At 34.2% G+C, this 21,905-nt stretch overlaps 1 protein-coding gene and 1 pseudogene across 2 annotated transcripts in view; one reads left to right on the top strand and one right to left on the bottom strand.

Annotated features, from left to right (window-relative positions):
• The window catches only part of PTPRQ (protein tyrosine phosphatase receptor type Q), a 197,368-nt gene that overhangs the window by 82,332 nt on the left and 93,131 nt on the right, over positions 1 to 21,905 (top strand). The gene's annotated exons all lie outside the window — the stretch shown is intronic.
• On the bottom strand, positions 1,160 to 1,358 carry LOC116866456 (annotated as a pseudogene).

Below are 21,905 nucleotides of genomic sequence, written 5' to 3'. Positions count from 1 at the left end.
AAAAAACAGAAACGGTTTACCTGTTTCAGCTATAAATTCACCTTTTCTAACTCTCCTAGTTGCTCCATAATCTTCTATATACCCTTTGTTCTTACTCTTTCAATTTTCCATAGCAGAATTATTCTCTCATTTTGAACATAATCTACCCATGTTATCATCTATATTTGATGTGGTTATTCATTTTACTATATTGTGATACAGACTTAACCTCCTTCAAAATTTGCCCATATCTTCATTTATGCTCTCCAGATAGCCTCTCAGGGGTATCGTTGACTTCCTCATTTCAGAAATCTGTTTCAATATCATATCTCCTCTAGAACATTACTCCATCAATTTAATATACCTTCTCCTGCATTTTCCCCCATCTCTCTCTCTCACATACATACACACAAATGCACACACATAAATTATTAGAAAATTTCAGCTAAGGAACTGGTTGGCATATCAACCCTAAATATTTTCACATGGAATTTATACTACATGAATTCTTCTCTTCTCTACTTTTCTATGCCTGTACTTTATAATCATTTTGACACCAAGCCTCATATTTATATGTGATTCTTACTCCCATCTTTCCTGCATAAAATCAGATCTTATCAGTTCAGTCTCTGCCATGGTTCTGCACTCTGCTCCTTCTTCTCCAACTTGACTGCCCCATTTTGCATCATAGTCTCATTGCTTCCTGTAATAGTACACTAAGGTAGCCTTACTACACACACTTATCCAGCCTGCTCATCAGTCTTCTCTTCCTACCCTCTTACGTTGATTGAATTGTCTCTCATACACAGTTTAGAGCATTTACATGTTGGCAGTTAAAGTTTATTATCTGAGGGTAAAAGTTAAACATAGAGATTTGAAGCATAGAGTTAAGAATACTCTATGAATACTCCAAAGGTTTTACTTATTCTCTTTGTCTAGAAAATGCATCCTGGGGGTACTTGGATGACTCAGTTGTTAAGGTCTGCCTTTGGCTCAGGCCATGATCTCAGGAAGCTGGGATCGAGCCCTGCATCAGGCTCCCTGTTCAGCAGAAAGCCTGCCTCTCCCTCTCCCACTCCCCCTGCTTGTGTTCCCTCTCCTGCTGTCTCTCTGTCAAATAAATAAATAAAATCTTAAAAAGAAAAAAAAAGGAAGAAAAGAAAAGAAAGAAAGAAAATTCATTCCAGAATTTATCAACAATTAGAATCTGACTTCTGTCTAGCTTTTCGTTCTTATGTCCCTCCACTGCTTTTCCTCATCTAGCTGATGCCTCTAGCCAAACTTCATTTTTTCAGTATATTAGACTTGAAATATTCAATTAGCAATAATCGTGCCTTGGATAAACCTCATTGGCTACGATACTGCCAATGTGCAAAGCTAGACTTGAAGTATTCAATTCAAAGAACATTTATTAACTTCTCGCTACTTGCTATGGGCTAATAATTGATTAGACTCTCTCTTTTTAAACATATCCAACACTTTCTCATGATCAAATTGTTTTGTTTCCTGTACCTATATTGTCCTTTTCCTTTTCTAGGTCACACAAAGCTGTATTGATTCTTAAAAGTCCAACTTAAGTGTGTGTGTGTGTGTGTGTGTGTGTGTGTGTGTGTGTGTGTGTTTTAAATTCTTCAATGACATGCCAAGCTTTAAAGCCACAGGCTTCACTCCTGACTTGCTGAATCACATCTTCAGGAGTTGAGGCCCAAGAATCTGTTAAGCATCTCTTTAGGTGATCTGATGGCTAAATCTGGGGAAGTACTGGAGTAGATTACTCATGAACTTTGATGGTTGGTGCTATGTAGCAGTGAGGACAGGGAGTGTCAGAGAGGTTCAAAAAAGAGGGATAGGTATTTGCCTAGTAGGTGGGCAGCAGACCATTGCTATGTAGAATCTGGAAGAAGGAAATATGTTCAAATCCAGGCAGATGGTTTAGTACCAGGTACAGTGGTCTTGATCATTGGACAGGAACTGAGTCTCAGAGAACTGGAAAAAAAGACAGGACAATAATTCTGAGATAAATGAGAGGTTCAAGACTAAAAATGAGGCCAAAGACTCATTACAGAGTCCATTGGTACTCAGGGTGACTGCTTCATCACAAGAACAAAGCAGAAGTTCAGTTAGTAGAACTGAGACATGTAATCAAAATAGTAAGTAACCTGTATTTAATAAAGAGACACCTGAATGCAAGGTACAGGTTTTTGTAAAAAATATATATATTTGAATTTGATCTTAACTCAGGGTTAGAAGACTACGTGAGTGAAAGCTGAAGGGAATCTAAATCAATGAATTAGGCAGATATTAGATATATGGTACTGTGTGTGATGTATGCACTCACTACTGAAGACAAATTCTTTTCCAAAGTTTGTATTCCTAACTCCCTGCATCTGAATGTATATCCCTGAGACCCTACTCCAGATCTAAGGAGTCAGAATTTGGAAAATAAGACTCACAACAAGTCTGCATTTAAACAAGATATGTGGGTAGAACAATGTTGAAATTAGACATGCACTCTATTCCATTGTAAACTTTTTGCTTGCAGGGTCTATGTCTAGTTTCTCTTTATTTTCCTCACAGTTCCTAGCAGATACCCTGGGAATTATAGGTACTCACATGTTTGTAGAAGAAAGAAATGGATTGTTTTGTAATGAAACTTATCATTTTCCATAAGGGTTTTTATCCCATTGCAGAATATTATTTCTAGGGGAACCTGGGTGGTTCAGATGGTTAAGCATCTGCCTTTGGCTCAAATGTTGATCCCAGGGTCCTGGGATTGAGCCCCACATGGGGAAGGCTTCTTCTTCCTCTCCCTCTACTGTTACCCCTGCTTGTGCTCGCTCTCTCTCTCTCTCTCTCTCTCTGTCAAATAAATAAATAAAATCTTTTAAAAATATTCTTTCTACATTTTCACCAGGCAAAATTACAGTTATTTTCTCCCATGCAAATGTAGAAGTATTTTTAATTAAGGAGAGTCATTCACATGAAACATAAGTATTAATTGGTACTTCAAAAATAGTTAAGCAATTTTTTCATCTTAATTAAGTTTCAGGTCTAGGATGTAATTATATTTCTGATTACAATATTTGTTAGATAAATACTTTGCTTTTATCTGGGTTCACATGAATTGTTTGTTGACTAGATATTAGTTAGAACTGGAGATTTATTGTTTAGAATGGAAACAGTTTTATAGCTGTTGCAAACTTCTAATTTATAGTGGTCTAAGATTGGTCATGGTGTATAGTCAGCTCTGAGTCACTGACTCTGTACTTATTTTTGACATAAAGTAAAATCAATTTTGGCTCACTCTCTCACTGCCTGGTGTCCGACCTTAACATTCCTTCCAGGGATTATTGGGTATTTTTCTCAGTGTAAACTTGGGCCTATCTGGGCACAGTTAAACATGCATCATGACGACTAAATTTATGAGAAGATTAGTGTTTGGCGTCTAAGCTGGTTCCATTGTCACAGTTAAGCATGTTGGAATAGGGCAAATATAGACGATGGTCCCAAACCTTGGTACTTTAAACAGTATTTTATGTCAAAATATATCATATGTACCAATAAAAATATTACAGCAAGTTCATGTGCAACCAGGACTGAACTTTTAGAATCTCATATTAGATCAAAATACATGTACTTATTCATATTATTTTCAAATCTTAGTAAATGTGATTTAATATTGAGTTTTTAAAACTTTTTTTTTCCCTTGGAAGATAATTTTACAGTTTGGATTTATTCAGAGCTCTTCCAAGTTCAGTAATTTAGTATCAAGAGAGAAGAATTATCTACATCCCTTGGATGACTAAAACTCAACTGAGGGAAAGTAAAATACACATTTGTGGTTTTTAGGAGTGTTATTTTCAGCAATGATTTCTTCATTCATTTTTGTCCAACAGAAGATATCAGGTACATAGGAACCCACTGGAAGTCCACTGAGCTAGCAAATATAAATATAAATATATTTAATTTTATTTCTTTTCAGTGTTCCATAATTCATTGTTTATGCACCACACCAATGCTCCATGCAATATGTGCCCTTCTTAATACTCACCACCAGCCTCACCAAAGCCCCCACCCCCTCCTCTCCAAAACCCTCAGTTAATTTCACAGAGTCCACCATCTCTCATGGTTTGTCTCCCCCTCCAATTTCCCCCATCTCACTTCTCCTCTCCATCTCCCAATGTCCTCTGTGTTATTCCGTATGCTCCATAAGTAAGTGAAACCTTGTGATAATTGACTCTGCTTGACTTATTTCACTCAACATAATTGCTTCCAGTTCTGTCCATGTTGATACAAAAGTTGGGTATTCATCCTTTCTGATGGAGGCATAATACTCCATTGTATATATGGACCATATCTTCTTTATCCATTTGTCTATTGAAGGGCATCTTAGTTCTTTCCACAGTTTGGCGACTGTGGCCATTGCTGCTATGAACATTGGGGTACAGGTGGCCCTTCTTTTCACTACATCTGTATCTTTTGGTAAATACTCAGTTGTGAAATTGCAGGATCATAGGGTAGCTCAATTTTTAATTTCTTAAGGAATCTCCACACTGTTTTCCAAAGTGCCTACACCAAGTTGCATTCCCACCAGCAGTGTAAGAGGGTTCTCCTTTCTCCACATCCTCTCCAACACATGTTGTTTACTGTCTGGTTAGTTTTAGCCATTCTAACTGGTGTAAGTAAGGTAGTATCTTAATGTGTTCTTGATTTGAATCTCCCTGATGGCTAATGATGATGAACATTTTTTTATGTGTCTGTTAGCCATTTGTATGTCTTCTTTGGAGAAGTGTCTGTTCATGTCTTCTGCCCATTTTTTGACGTGATTTCTTGTTTTGTGTGTGAGTTTGAGGAGTTCTTTATAGATCTTGGATATCAACCCCTTGTCTGTACTGTTATTTGTGAATTTCTTCTCCCATTCCATGGGTTTCCTCTTTGTTTTGTTGACTGTTTCCTTTGAGCTAGCAAATATATTAATGGAACAGTATGATTGAATTGGAATGTATTCAATTTCCTTGTTTTTCTTTTTTCTTCTACTGTTGGTTATTTGAAAAAAACATATATGGCATAAAAAACATGCATATATTTTTGCATTTTAAGTATATAATATCTATATAATATATGTAACTTAGACATATTAATAAAATTATATATAATGTTCATACATAATATATATTTTAATACATTATCTATATTAATATATATTTTACTCTCAATCCTCTTCTATAAAGTACTGACTGCAGTACCCCTGAGAATTATTTAAGAAATATTTATCTGTCATGCATTTTATTTGCATCCCTATTCTGTGGACCTCTCCAAGCAGTGCAGAGATTACTGGGCAAACTGTCATTACAACTAAATTTGGTTTCCATTTACCAGGTTTTTAAAAATATAAAATATTTATATCACTTATAAGAATGCATACTGTTCTCAAATACCATTTAATGGACTGAACGTGGGTGGTAAGAATGTTTCTCAGGGTTGCAAACTAATGCAGTAAATCAAAAGTTCAGTTTTTCCTTTGTCTGCATCCCACTGACATTGTTCTCCTTATCCATCACCTTAGTTGAGATGAGAAGTCAAGCATGTAGGAAAATTGAATGCTCCTATTTGTTCTTAAGCAAGTGAATTGACACATTCTACTTACTAGTCAGTAATTGCTGAAAGCATAAAAACCACTATAGTTGCCTGTCACAGATCAGAAAGAAATAGCTGTTAGCATTGCTACTCTAATTGAAATTCAAGTGTTTTACAAAATATCCCTCATACTTAAGTATTAAATATAATACTTCTCTTAAGAGTGAATATCAGGTCTGAAGTAACTTTTGCACTTGTAGTGTGGAAATTTGACCAATAAATACTTATTTAATACTTACTATTTTCAGGCTCTGTGTTTAGGGTTCAAGATTCAAGGTTGTATCCCAAATAGCATCAGTGATCTCTGTTGTGTGCTTCCAAATAACACCACCATTATTGTAAAGGCATATCCAATACATATAAAGCAATTAAATATGAAACTATTAATAATCAATTGTGTGGATTGAAGATTAAATCAAATAGGAAATAGATTTTATTGAAAGCTACATTGAAGATTAGAAATAGATTTTACTGAACGCTGTATTGAAGAAATGGAATATAAATTAGATGTTGCTCATTGGCAGCTTCAGCATTTCTTTGTATAAGAAGCTTAGATTCAGTAATCTAATGGGAAATGATATGGTCTTGAAACTTGAATTTCATAGGCAGTTATACTAGTGTTTACTTAGATAATCTGATACAGATCAATAAAAGAGCCAAGTTTTTGAAATACCCTTTTTTGTTGTTCCTCAAAGTGTTTTGAGAAAATGTCATATTACATGTCAAAGAACATTCTTCATTTTATTTGAGCTATGTGAATGGTAGGGAGAACTAAAGATTGTGGGTATGCTAAGGCACTCATGGTAAGCCATCCTGTGGCACCATCACTATTCATGAATAGTGAGATTAAAAGAGAGAAGGAAGTAAATATGAATTCTAAGATAAAAGAATGGGATCAGGCTGAAGGGTGCTTGCATGGCTCAGTTGGTTAAGCTTCTGCCTTTGGCTCATGTCATAATCCCAGGGTCCTAGGATAGAGCCTTGCATGGGGCTCCCTTCTCTGTGAGAGCCTGCTTCTCCCTCTCCTCCCAGCTCATGCTCTCGCTCCCTATCTCAATTACTATCTCTGTCTTTCTCTCAAATAAATAAAACCTTTTTAAAAAAAGCTGAGTGGGGGGGAGGCTCAGGTGGAAAACTGACTAGAGTGGGATGAATTGTATTGGAAAGAGTGTAGGAGAGGAGGTTGAATAACTTAAGTGGGCCTTATTTTGCTCTTAGTTTTGCATATTTGTAGCAGAAGTTTGAATATAATATGATGGAAAAAAAGAATTCTGCTAAATTTAAAATAGGAAGCAACATAAGTAACTCTAAAAATAGTGATTGTTTTTTGACCATTGTTCTAAAAGACTGCAGTAATTTTTAGAAGAAGAATTTGTGCATTACATAGTTACTGCACCCCCCCAAGTCACAAAGAATAAAATCCACAGTCATTTCAGTGGCCCAGAGGGTCCATTTTTAACCCACCATTCTCTTCCCCCAGTTATGTATTGTTTCCTCCTTTATCTTTTGAAAATTTATCCTCAAATGCCACCTCTTTAAAGAGGATCTGATTTATTTATAATTGAACCTCCTACCAGGTAGAATTTTCTGTCCTCTTTATCTGCTTTACTTTTCTGTATTGTACATGGCATTGTCTATGGGTCTGTCCTCATTATAATGCACGTTCTGTGAGGATAGGGATTTTTCTTTGTGCAGTTTACAGCTATTTCCAATGTCCAGAAATGTGTCTGGAATTCAGTTATACTCAATAAATACATTATGAAGATTGAATGAATCAACCAATCAATCAGTACACAGTCCTAGAAAAGTGATAAGCACAGAGTAAACACTTAATGTGTATACTTTGGGAACCTTAAATAGAAACTTATGGTTATAAAATTATTTTTAGACAATTATATGGCAAACTAAGAAAGGTGTGTCTTCTGGAATATATTTTTTAATTAAACTTTATTTTGACATAGTTGTAGATTCATATGCAGTTATAATAAGTAAAATTTAAAAATTAACAAAAGTTAAAATTAACAAGCCCTTAGCAATCCTGGCAAAGAAAAAGAAGATGCAAATTACCAGTATTTAGGAATGAAGCTACTATAGACATTACTAACATCAAAAAGATAATAAGGAAATAATACCAACAGCATCACACACAAAAATTGTATACCTTAGGTGAAATAAACTCTTTGTTAAAAAACCACAGTTTCCACAGCTCACCTAGTATGTGAATGGCCCTATAATTATCAAGGCCATTATATGCACAATGATTTCCTGTGACCCACTTTGGTAGGGAAAGGGAGGGTGCCTCTCCATTCCTGGCGGGTGGGGGTAGGAATCCGAGTTCCCCTCTCGCCCTCTGCTGATACCCCAGGGAAGAATGCTGAGTGGGCACAGGAAAGAGGGCTGCCCACTAGGCCTCTACTGAGGAGGCCTCCTGGCCCTAGCTGGGAAGGATAGGAGTTCCTCATTATGCTCCCACATGGGTTCTCCACTGACGTGGGGGAGGGGTCTTTTTACTTCTGGAAAGGGTAGAAGTTCTAGCTTCTTATTCTGTCGACTCCAACTTCACCCTATCAAAGATGGTTGGCGTGCCTTTGTACCTAGGGCAGGAGACTAGGTTCCCCATTTGACCTTTGCTGTATGTGAGGAGGTGGAGCCACAGTTTTCTTCTGTGGTTTTGGGTAGAGCTGTTACTGTCTAAAAGTTTTTGTCTCACTAAGCTACATGGTTTTCTGCCTAGAGAAAGCAGGCTTTTATTGGGACTTTCTTGGCCTCAGCTAGTTGTCTTTTCCAGATTGCTGGCCTCAGGGATGTATGAAGCAAAAAGAAAACCCAGAGAACTCACCACTGTGCTGTTTCTTGGATCCTGATTTCCCTAGTTCCTCAACCTTCTCTCCACCTTTGAGTGTCTTCACTTTATATTTAATTTAAATATTTAAATATAAATATTTAAATATTTATATTTAATGTCCATGGTTTTAGTTGCAGGTAGTGGAAGGAGTAGCGAGAATACATCTACTCCATCTTCTCCAAAGCAGAAGTTCATATGGGGATATATTTAATAGTTCTAAGTAAGCATCTTTGCTGTAAGCATTTTCACCACAATCAGATCATTTCCACTCTGTAAGGCAATTTCACTGAAAAAGATAAAAATAACGGGCTGACAGTTTGATTTGATGGTTCATTTCATCAGCTCGTTGACAGTTTGGTTTCATTTCTCTATTGTTACAGTTCTCCCATTTTTATATGATATAAATCTTAGCCAGTTCCTATGGTGGTCTGTAGGATGGCACAGAGTTTTGAACCCACACTTCCCACAGAACTTTGGAACATCCATCAGTGGGCATGTGACAAAATGCCAAGAACAAATAATGGTGTGGAAAGTTTTCACAATGAAAGACAAAGCTTACTTACAAAAATGCATTCCAGTATTTGGAAACTGATATATCCTTTAGCGAAGGAAGAAATTTTAGGGAAAAAAAAATGAGATACTGTACATGAAGATAAATCAACAAACAAAAGCCTACGTGATACGATGGATGAAAAACTTTGCTGATGACAAGTGCTTAGGTACACTCCAAAAAATAAAATCCATTATTTCTGCAGTACTGCCACAAATCAACACTATACATTTTTAATGTATTCAGATATTTAGTATTTTGCAATAAAGTCTTTCAAATTCTATCGTTCATTTTTAATGTTTCATTATGTCCTTTTTAATGAATATCCCTCTTTTATTTTTCATGATTTTATCATTTATGTCAGAGTTGTCTTCCAGCCAATTAGTTATGCAGCAAAGATGCTTCCAGCAAAAATACTTCCAGCAAAAATTCTAAGCATGTTTAATATCATGCATGGTACCCTTTTTATCCACCTACTCAAGATGATGTTATTTAATACATAGGAAGTAGTATGCTAGGGACTATGGGAAGACTATGATGAAACAAATTTATTTTTTGTGCTTTTAAAATTTAGAATTATATAATTTTATATCTTCATTGGACTTCAGAGATAACCTCATTCAGTCATTTCATCTGGCAGACATGGGAAATGAAGCACACAGGTTAAGCGTATGTTCAGTGAGCTATAACTAATTATTAGCAGAACTACCACTGATCCAGAACTCTTTCTTCTTATTTATCCTTACCTTAAAAATTAAATGAATCATTTGTAGTTATTGAAATTAGAATTGTTTTCTTCCATTATTTCACAATATCTGAACAAAATTCTTATGGGGTAAGGAGATTGAGGTCCATTATATGAATTTCCTCATTAATTTGTGCCGATATATTTATGATAAAACTTTATACAGACTTTTGCCCAAAAAACGGATTTAAAATTAAGGAAAACTCAATTTCTATCATCAGATATGTGCTTACCTTTAATACCAAAAGTACTATAATACTAAAAATACTATGTAAAATAGTACAGCCATTCTGTGAATTTTTAGAGTTCCTAAACATGTATCACATTTTTTTTTATCCTGGATTCATTCCAAAGGTGAGATGTTTGGCTTTGTGAAATTGTCTTAGGTGTCAAATTCTAAATTATAAATTTAAAACTCCTTTTAAAAGTAATTCCATTTGGGGGCGCCTGGGTGGCTCAGTGGGTTAAAGCCTCTGTCTTCGGCTCCGGTCATGATCCCAAGGTCTTGGGATCAAGCCCCACATCTGGCTCTCTGCTCAGTGGGGAGCCTGCTTCCTCCTCTCTCTCTGCCTGCCTCTCTGCCTCCTTGTGATTTCTGTCTGTCAAATAAATAAATAAATCTTTAAAAAAAAAAAAGTAATTCCATTTGTAAAAAATGAATAGGAGTTACTCTGCATGATTCTCCTTGACCCCACGGATGCTCTAATACCTTTCACTAAGCACACTCCCGGCATTACTCCTTTCTTCATCCCAGCTCCAGCTAAAGACAGCTGTTCTTCAAGCAGCATTTTTATTAACTTATTTAAGAACTGGGGCATATCTTATTACCCTATTTTCCATTCCTGTCCTATGCAGCTGTAGCTGGTACTTTTCATAACAGCTTCTACATATCAACCTCCTCCCCCATTTCACTCTATTTTTTTTCCTTTTTCTCTTTTACTTTCTTTTTTAAGTAAATTAAGGATGTGCCGTGTGTGCATGCAAGAGCCTTTTTTCTTTATCTCTAGTAACCCTATTACTTGAAAGCCTCAGGAATGTGCCTGTTGTTTCGGTGAGATTATAAGCGTCAGGGAAACCATTTATGAACGGTGTAAAAATTCTGAAATGTAAAATAAATGACTTTTACTGATAGCAAAATTTCATTAACAATGCTACATTTAAACTCAATTTTAAAACAGTGCAATATGAATATAAAGAAAAAGCTTTGAACAAATTGTTATTGTTAACCTCCCCTTAATGAACTTCAAATATTACAAGTTTCATGGTGTGTAAGAAAATAACTTTTGGTCAGGAAACTATTTCATAAAATAAGGCATGCATAAATAGCAGTCACCATGTGATTAAACACTTCCAAAATTCAAGTAAAGAAATAATGATTCTTAGTATATTAATGTTATCATTATAATTTGAATATTCACCACCCAGTATTCATTGCACCCTCAAATCACCCATTAGTTCTGTGTCTGGTTACCTTATTATGAAAAATTATTACCTTAAAAACAATTTGCAATGAATGTTAGAAAGATAATAACTGTCATTCCTTATGGATCACAATAATGAAATCTATACCAATTAAAAGATACATTAAAACTAAGTAGCCTAATTTTCTGGTTTGTTGGTAATTAAATTAGCCTGCTTTAGAAAGGATTTAAAAAAAAAAAACAAGATCCTGTTTGTGATTTTTTTTAAACACGACTACGTTAATATTTGTTATATAAGAAAAGTCTAACATTTTTAAAGTTTAGACTTAAAATTTAAAACTAACTGTATATTTAGGATATCATTACAGAAAAATGGTTAACTGTATAAGACATGTTCCTTGAAAGCTGGATAGAATGCTATTCTCACAAGTACTAGTAGGAACTTTGCTTGAAGATTGAACAATTGCCAGAAGATAGTTGAAGTTGAAAGTGTTTGTTGACTACTTGAACTAATCTGTAAGGCTTCTTCTCTAGTATGGATATATGAAAAATACAGCAAAGCTCCTTGTTTTATCCCACTAACAGCTAGATTTATAAAACATTAACTAGAAAGTATCAATGTCTAGTATTTTTTTAAAGATTTTATGTATTTATTTGATAGACAGAGATCACAAGTAGGTAGAGAGGCAGGCAGAGAGAAGGAAGCAGGCTCCCCGCTGAGCAGAGAGCCCGATGCAGGGTTCAATCCCAGGACCCTGGGATCATAACCTGAGCCGAAGGCAGAGGCTTTAACCCACTGAGTCACCCAGGTGCCCCTAATGTCTAGTATTTTAAATTTCTGTAGAGATGTAATATGTAACTTATTTTAGATATTACTGCTATACTTTTATGGGAAAGCTTTTTCCTTTTCATGTTTTTATGTTTTCTTTTTTATGTTTTTTACATATGGGAAATTATCTTATATAAAATGAAATGCACAGAAGTTAAGCATACAGTTCAGTGGTTTTCCACAAATGCGTACCCCCCATGTAACACCACTCAACAACATATAGAACATTTCCATCTCCCACAGAAAATTCCCTTGGACACCCACTCTCAAAGGCAACCACTGTCCTGAATTCAATCAGCAAAAGTTATTTTCAGTTGTTCTTGAGCTGTATGTACTCTTTCATTTCTGGTCTGTTTCTTCAAACTTAATTGTGAAACCCATGTTCTTGAGGGTTTTACTAATTTGTTCTTTTTTACTGTTAAATACTTTTCCATTATATGACTATTCCATTATTTGTGTGTCTGTTTTTCTGGTCATGTAGGTTGTTCTAAACTAAGTGTTATGAATAAAAGCATTATAGATATTTTTGTTTAAATCTTTTCTTGTGGAATTGCTGGGTCAAAGTCTAGATATGTGTTTGTATTCAAGAAACTGGCAGTTTTCTAAAATGGTTGTACTATTTTAAATACATACCTAACAGTAATATATGAGAGTTCTAATTCTCAGTACTAGCAGAATTTGGTGTTAACAGCCTTTATAATTTCAGACATTCCACTTCATGTAAAGAATTTCTATCTTGCTGTAAGTTTTATTTTCATATCAGTGATGATTAATGATGCTAAATCTTCTTACTATGAGTTTGGCTTTTTTAGATTTCAGACTTATCTATACCTTTCTGAATCTGGCTTATTTCACTTAGCAAAATGATTTTAAACCTCTCTTCTTTTCAAATATAATCATAGTGATGTCTCCTTCTGATAATTTTATATCAAAACTTTTAGTTTTTTACTTCCAGATAAAAATATTTTCTAATTTCCTTTGTAATTTATTCTTTGTGCCATGGTTACATAAAAATATGTTTGAGTTCTGATTATTTGGCACTTTTCCAGATATTCTCATGTCATCAACTTTTAATTTATTGCCATTATTGTCAGAAAATATATCTTTAAGGTTTTATCTTTAAAAAATTGTTGAGAAATTTTCTATTGCTCTGCATATGATTTATCTTGTTGAATATTCTTTCATGCACACTTGAAAATTTATATTCTTCAGTTGTTGGCCATAATGTTCTCTGTATTAATTTATTGTGTTTGCAAATGTTTTGCAAATCTATATCCTTACCATATTTTAGCCTAATTGTTCTATTGATTATTGAGAAAGGAATGTTAAAATATACCACCATGATTGTGGATTTGTCTGTTTCTTCTTTAGTTCTGTCAATATTTGGTTCATGCACTTCAGAGTTTGTTTTTTTTAAACATATACATATTTATGATTCTTATAATTCCCTAACCCTTTAATCATTATAACTGTCTCTTTTATCTTTGGGAATACTCTTTATCTTAAAAGTTCTTTTGTTTGATATTAATATAGGCACATACTCTTTAGTTTATTGTTTGCATCATACATCTTTTTCTAACCTTACTTTTGAATTATTTGTATCATATTTAAACTATGTGCATAGTGACAGCAAAGTATGCTTCTTGTGGACAGCATATAATTGGACCATTTATTTTTATTTTGACTGACAGTCTCTGCTTTGTAATTTTTATTTTTTTACTATACAAGAATTTTTAAAATTTAAATTCAATTAGCCAAGGTATAGTACATCATTTTTTTTTATATAATGTTCAATGATTCATCAGTTCAGTATAACACCAATCTCTGCTTTTTAAGTGGAACATTTAATCTATTTATATTTAAAGTCATTTTTAATTTTGTTGAGTTTTGTTCTACTGTTTACTATTTGTTTTCTCTTTGTCTTATCTCTTTTTTAGTTCCTCCCTTCTTTCTTTCTTGCCTTCCTTTGGGTTAATTGAAGAGTTTCAGCTTTCTATTTTAATTCATCTGTTGTATTTTTGGCTGTACTTCTTTATCTTATTAATATTTAGTGGTTGCTCAAGGGGATTATAATAGGATTATTTGGGTTGTTATAGCTACTTAATATCATACAACTTCACATAAAATAAATGGAGTTGCAGGAGCACCTGGGTGGCTCAGTAGGTTAAGCATCCAACTCGTGAATTTGACTCAAGTCATGATCTCACGGTTGTGAGGTCAAGCCCCATGTTGGATTCTGCACTGGGCATGGAGCCTGCTTAAGAATCTCTCTCTCCCTCAGCCCCTCCTTCTCCCATTTCCCCACTCCACAGAGTTGCAAAAGTATAGTTCAATGCTTTTTGCCATACTTTGTGTTATTCATGTCATGCATTTGATATCCATATAAATAATTTACATATATGTACATTGTAAACCCCACAATTTATTTTTACTTCCCAGTAAATCTACCAGTAGATTTAAATAAATTTAGAAAAGACCACTTATCTTTTCTATGTAATTACTGTTTTTGGTGTTCTTTATTACAGTGTCATTTCACCCAGTGTCACATATCTAGTGTCCTTTCCCTTTAACATTGTTAAGACTTTGTTCTAGTGCAGGTATGCTCACAACAAATTCTATCAGATATTATTTACTTAAAAATAGAATTATTTTAGATAATTCCAGATATAAAAACCTGGGAAGGTAGTTTCTCCCCACCCACTCCCTAAGTATTTTTCCCTTTAAAGATGTCATTCTTTTGTCTGTGATACATGTTATTTTTTCTGGCACTTTTCAAGATCCTTTTTCTTTATATTTTCTTTAAGACAGTTTTTCAGTGATATGGCTAGTGTACTTTGTTGCACTTGTTTTGCTAAGGGTCCATTTAGCTTTTTGTATTGGTAAATTAATTTTTTTCTGAAATTTGAGAACTTTTTTCGAATATTTCTCTTCCCTCTTCCATCCAATTTTGATACTCCAATTATAAACCTCTTGATATCATTCTTTGAATGACTGAGGTTTTATTAAATTTTTTTCACTTTTTTTCCTATGTTCTTCAGAGTGGAGTTCTGTTGATGTTTTATGAAGTTTATTGACTATCTTCTCCTATTTTTACACTGGTGTTAAACAAATCCCATTCAGATGGATTTTTAAGTTCTAGAGTTTTTATTTAGTTTAGTGTTTCCTTATATCTATTCCTCTCCTGAAATTCCCTATTTGGTTTCTAATTATGATTGTATATTCTGTTAAGTCAAATAAAATATTTATATTGTTTGAAATTCATTTTCTTCTAATTCCTCCACCTGAGTTATTCTGTGATCTCTTTCTATTGAGCACTTTTTCCTCCTATGAATTACATTTTCCTGTCACTAGTAATTTTCTTGCTTACCCAGTAATCTTTGAACTTACATTGGACATTGTTGGTGATGTTTTGCAGAAGCTCTGGATTTTGCTATCTTGTTCTGAAGAGTGTTGGTTTTTATTCTACCAGACTATTAAATTACTGAGTAACAATTTCGTGAATGTGTGGTTTTGATTTCTCCATTATTTACAGAGGAAATTCCTTAATCCTGGGATATAGAGTAAAGTTAAATGTATGGGCCATTTTAGGATTTTGTATGAGTCCTGTGCTATTTACCAATCCTTTACTTTGGTGGAAATGAAACTCCAAATTCTGTCTTCTCTGCACTGGGAAGCAACTAAAATTTCTACTCAGTTTTGCATCTGTTTCTTTCCACTGTGTTCCTCAGTGTGTCCTTCATACATGAACGATTAAGAGATTAGCCAAGGATTTCAGAGGAGTTTAGACCCAGAATTTAGGTCTAACCCCTCTTTGGCTCCCTCCTTTCCCAACTAACTGTTTTGACAGTTTCATATGCCATTCCCTAACACCTCAAGCCAAAAGCTGTTTATATGCTTCTTTGTTTCCTGCAGAGTGTGTAGTTGTTATCTGCAGAATTAGTCTGATACGAACTATTGCTGTACCATCAGAACAGATCCTCAGACTTCCTGCATTTGGGCAGTAGAATGTTTTGATATTTTGCTGCTTCTGCAAAATTATTTTTTGCATGATTTTGACAATTCTAGTCATACTGAACACTTTTATGTAAAAATAGCCTTACTGAATATTTTGTGATAAGCACACAGAGGGGAGGTTTACATTGCAATAATATACATGACTCTAAAATATACAGTATATATTTTTGTTCTTAAAAATATTTTGATAATCAGGGATTTTTCTGTTGGCTACATTATTTCACAAAGTCTCCAGTCTCACTCCAATCCTTTCATCCTTTCTCCTCTGTCAGTTGTTTTCATCTCTTTTCATCTCTCCTTTGATTCTGTGTGTGTGTTTGTGTGTGTGTGTGTCTCACAGAATCCTGGAAAACTCCAAATTCTTCTTTTTCTTTTATAGAGCTTTCCTCAAATTTTAGAACCAGGACTCCTTTTGTACATTTTAGTCTATCAGGGTTTTCTGTATAGCCACAATCCTTAGAAAACAGGAATAGTTTTAAGTAGCATTTGATTACAATCAGCATTGGTGATACTTGTTCATTAATCAACATTGGTTATAGCACTGGTGACATTTTCTTCTTGAAATCAGTACATACGACCATCCATTTGTTTGCTCAATTATTTATTTATGTTAAACAAATATTTCTCAAGTATCAATATAAGCCAGACATTATTGACTGAGTTTTTTATGGTTTCTTTTTCCCATTCTACTTCACTGCCCATTAACTACTAACTTGATAGAGACTCAGTTCTTTATCATCTGCTGTGGTGATACTATATATATAATATGCCCCTTAAATGTTTATTCACTCTTATGATTTCCAAGCTTATTGATGCTTATTTATGCCAAATTAGCTTCTCTTGACTTCTTAGGCTAACCCAATCTTCTCCTCCCAAGATATTTCTATTCATGTTAACAAGATATGAAACTAACATGTCATTTACTCATATCCATCCTCAAGTAAATCCCACAAACCAGTATATATTTCCCATTTCTTCATTAATGCCAATAATTCAATTTCATCTCCAGGTGTTATAGGGTTGTTCTTAATAGACAACTAACTCTTCTATATAATTACTACCCTAAGAACTGCTTCAGATAAATAATTTCAAATCAAAGTTGTCATTTTTGATGGACATTCTCACTATTTAGCTTGGTATATAAAACTGTCAAACTAATGACTTTATAAAACAAATCAATTCATATCTATTATGTCATAATATATATAAGGAACATATATAGCCCATTTTCTTTGTAGTGGTGTCCAAAAATAAAACAAAACAAAAGTTTTAGTGAAATATTTTTATAAATAAGTTATATATTCAGTAATACTTGATTTAAGAACTATATTATTATAGCTATGGTCCATAGAGTTTTGGGTCCCTCAATTGTCCATTTATACATGCATTAAGACAGACACTTTAAAAAGCTTTTAGGAAATTTTATCCTGCTTTATACTTTCTCAGTTCTCTTTCATTTAAGTGAAATATTTAAGGTGATTTTAGTTAGTACACTAATAAGAATGCGTCAACTCATGTTCCCAGTATCATAGTGCCACCTAATATCATGTTTATGTAGCATATTTTGATAAATTCTAACCCAGCTACTCCAAAATCTATTTCTAGGTTAAACTAGACTGCTAGAAGAATGCCTGAACTGAATAATTAGAACCTCTGAAGAAATAGTTTTACATGTTTGATAGTTATTCTATCATTCACATTGAGAGCCATTGTAAGAAAAAGCCAACTTACAGATACTTACATTTGCTATGTAAGGATGTTGTTGAAGAGATTGTTCATTAAATTATATGGCAACCTGTTTGATTTTTTTTTGAGAGAAGAGAGAGAAATATTTCTTCTCAGTAACAGAGATTATTGTATTTTCTTGTTCATTTAATTTGCTTTTATTTATAATTACAGAGATTTAAAATCTTGAGTTTCTCTTTTGTATAATTTTCTACAACACAGAGCCAAGTCATAGTCTACCTTTAGGAAGTGAACAGTGTACATTTTATCTATTGACCTAGTTACTGGGTTCATTCCATATTTTACTCCTATCACCACTCTGCCCAATAAATAAACACATTCTGCTGATATTCTTTGCTGTTTTTAAAAAACTCTATTCCCAATTATTGTTTGTTATTGTAATCTGCATTACACTGCACGTGTATAACATCTAACCAGTTTCTATTAAATTATACTTTACCTAATAACTAGTTACATGGAGGCTCAGGATTTTCTTTAAGTTTAAACTTTACCAGTTAATCTCTGTTGATTGTTCTCTATTGCTTAATAGAGCTTAGGTAGTCACCTAAACTTTTTTCTCAAACAACACGACACTTGTTGGCCCCCTCTTTTTTTTTCTTATTACTCTTTTCTTCAGTCTAGTATACTTTCCAGACTTTCACAGTTTGTAACAGTTACTTATATCTCTCCCATACTTAATGCCCTTGAACATCTTTTCTTCCACATATCTACAGATTCTTAATTATTCTCTTTCCTTGAACGTTTCCTTTGGACATCGCCTATTTATGGTGGTTTCTATTAGTTAAATTACTTTTCATATATGTATGAAAAGCAGCTTATTCCCTAAGACTATAATAACTTGCCCACATTGTTCAATGTGAATGATCAGTAAATGTTATTGATCAAATTCAAGTTAATGCAAAATTTATATCTGCTATGCTGAAATATTTTTCCACTCAACTTCATAAGAATTTCTATTTTTATGTTGATTCATACTATGTTAGTGTTGGTAAAGTGTAATTTTATTTGTATATGCTCAGATCATATATTAGCACCTTGTGTTTCTAAAAGGATTATAGACTATTTTAAACTAGTAGAGACAAATATATTCTTGATAAACTAGGAAAAAATTATGTTGGTACTTTTTAAGGATTTATAAATATAAATTATAAATATAATTGTTCAGGCATCTGCTTTGTTTTAAAGAAAGTACATCTGTGGTTGAAGATAAAAATATATAGTCATAAATAAAGATTTAAAGAAACTTGGCCTTCCATATTAGTATACTTAATCAGGTCAGTGAGAAGTCAATACAAGCCACTGTCAGAATCTTATGATGGGAGGTTGGCAACTCTAACAGCTGATATTCAGAAGTTTAAAGAATAATTATACTTTATACACATTTTCCTCTTCTGAGTGAGACCTACTAAATAGTCACTAAAAACTGACATGCATTTAAACCTACAACAAATTTCACTTCTATAGTTCTACAGACTTTCATTTCAACCATGATGAAAGTATTTCACAGATAAGAATAATTTATGAATAAAAATGTAATTCACGGAATACCTTGCCAGTGAATGTTGATCACTTCATCACAGTTCAGTCATGTTTAGAAAATCTAAGCAAGCTGTGTGATTACTCCAGGAAGCATGGAATGATGTGTTCAAATTAGTACCATCTGTGGATAGAAAAAAATTGAGGTTTTTAGTCATTCTCAAAGAATGGAAATCTGATTCTCCATGCTAAAATGAGCGTAATCCTTTTTGTATCTGTAATTCAATAGGGCAGTTGCTTTGAAATAGTCCAGTTCAACACACAGTTCATCAAAAGAGAAGATACTGCATATCAATGCTGATCTTTTATGAGTGCCACTGAAGTAGCCTTGCTTTAAAAAATTGTCTATGAGTTATATATTTGGGCTCAGATTAGATTTATTTCTGGTTTATCTTTCTAAATATATTTGATTAGAAAATGTGGACAAAATTTTATACCACTTGAAAGCCAAAAGACTGTTTCAGTGAACCATAACTTATTCATATATTCAACACATACTGAGTGCCTGTATGTGCCAGATGCTGTGTATCTGTGCAGGTTCCATCATTGTGCCTGTCACATGGAAGGCAACTCAATTGTTGTTACTCTTCCTTTAGTCAGGTTACACATAATTCTTGTTTCTTTTAGACCCTTATTTCTTTGCAGTACTTACTTGGAAAACCCAAGAGTCTGTGGACCAGTATTAATAATGGTGAAAATTTTTATGTGTAACTAATTTTGCCATTGAAGTCTTCATTCCTAAAATCTGAACATTGCAAGGGAGATAAAAGTTGGTCATAGAACAACCATGGGCATTTAGTCATCCCCTCTGCTGAATTGAGAAAAACATAGTTCCTCTGACTTCTTCAGTTCATTGGATAGCTAACGCATCCCATTTTCTTCCCACTCCTAGTTGCTTAGTAAACCCTAGGTAAAAGAAATTGAAATGCAGAAGGGGTGTTTGGTGATGGACTCAAAAGGGAGGGAAATGTATTGTTTATACTCCCTGATTCCCATAGGGAAAGAGCAGAGGGTACAGTTTTAATGCGAATGAAAACTTCCCAAGTGTCCCCACTACACTTGAGATAAAACTAAAAATCTTGAATCCAGTCCAGAAGGTTCATCAGTATCTGATTCTGACCTACATCTCCAGCTTTCTTTCTTCTTATCCATCTCCTTGTGGACCCAGCTATGTTCCTTAAGTGTTTCTAATGAGCCATATTTCTTCCCCTCAGAATCTTAACACATCCTGATGTTATTCACCTGGAAAGCTAATCTTATCTGTCAGTTCTCTGATTAAATTAAAGTCTTTCCTGACCATCTATCTAATTGAAATCTCTGGGGTGCCCTGGTGGCTCAGTTGGTTAAGTGCCTGCCTTAGGCTTAGGTCATGATCCCAGAGCCCTAGGATGGAGCCCCAAGTCGGGGTTCCTGCTCAGTGGGGAGTCTGCTTCTCCCACTCCCTCTGCCCCTCCCTCCCACTCTCTCTCTCTTGCTCTTTTGCTTTCTCTCATAAATAAGTGAAATCTTTAAAAATAAATTCATGAAATCTCCTGTTATGCCTTCTTATTCATTGCTTTAAAAATATTTATTGTCTGTTTTGTTGCAAACATGACTCCAGACCTTCAGAGACACAATCTAGTATTTGATTATTTGTGTAGATTAATATTTGTATGTATATATGACATATGAATAATCATACACATTTTGTAGTCATTGCTCAATCTTTTTTATTGATATGAATGTAGAATTAGAACCTTTCTAGATCTTTAGAATACATATTGGAAAGAAGTGGAGTTGAAAAGAAGATTAGGCCTAGTTGAGGTGGGTTTTCAAAGTAGAATTAGGATTTAGAGGAGGGTGGCTATCAGTTCAAAACAATGAAGTACAAACTAATAGAGCTATCTGAAAATAAATTTCAAAAGGGATCCCCTCAAGACTTTGAGTTTCCTTTTGCTCTATGTATTTAAATAGAGGCCAGAAAAGTGGAAATTGGCCATTTTATAGAGGAAAATTACATTAGTTTTCTATCGTTATGTCACAAATGATCACAAACTTAGTGGTTTAAAACTATGCCCATTGATTATTACACAGTTCTGTAGGTCAGAAGTCTGGGTATATTGTGCATCGATTCCTTACCCAGAGGCCCACAAGCGACCTCAAGGTGTCAGCAAGCTGTATACTCATGTGGAACTCAGTCTTCTTCTAAGCTCACAAGCTTATGACAGAATTTGGTTTCTTACGTTTATAGGTCTGAGATCCCCAGTTCCTGGCTGGCTAATAGCCAAGGGCTTCTCTTAGTTCCTTAAGATGTCCTAGAGTCTTTATCCTATAGCTCCTTCTTCTTCTAAGACAATAATGGATACATTTTTATATATCAAATCTGCCTCTTGCTTAGAGTATGTTCCTTCCTCTTTTGTAATGAAACAAAGAAAACTCTTTGCTTTTTATTTTTATTTTTTTAAAGATTTTTATTTATTTATTTGACAGATAGAGATTACAAGTAGGCAAAGGAGATAGGCAGAGAGAGAGGAGGAAGCAGACTCCCTGTCAAGCAGAGAGCCTGATGTGGGGCTCGATCCCCAGACCCTGGGACCATGACCTGAGCCGAAGGCAGAGGCTTT

Source organism: Lontra canadensis, unplaced genomic scaffold (genome assembly GCF_010015895.1).
Source record: "Lontra canadensis isolate GAN:19392208 unplaced genomic scaffold, GSC_riverotter_1.0 scaffold9, whole genome shotgun sequence".
Taxonomy (NCBI): domain Eukaryota; kingdom Metazoa; phylum Chordata; class Mammalia; order Carnivora; family Mustelidae; genus Lontra; species Lontra canadensis.
This window is presented reverse-complemented; position numbering and strand designations above follow the sequence as displayed.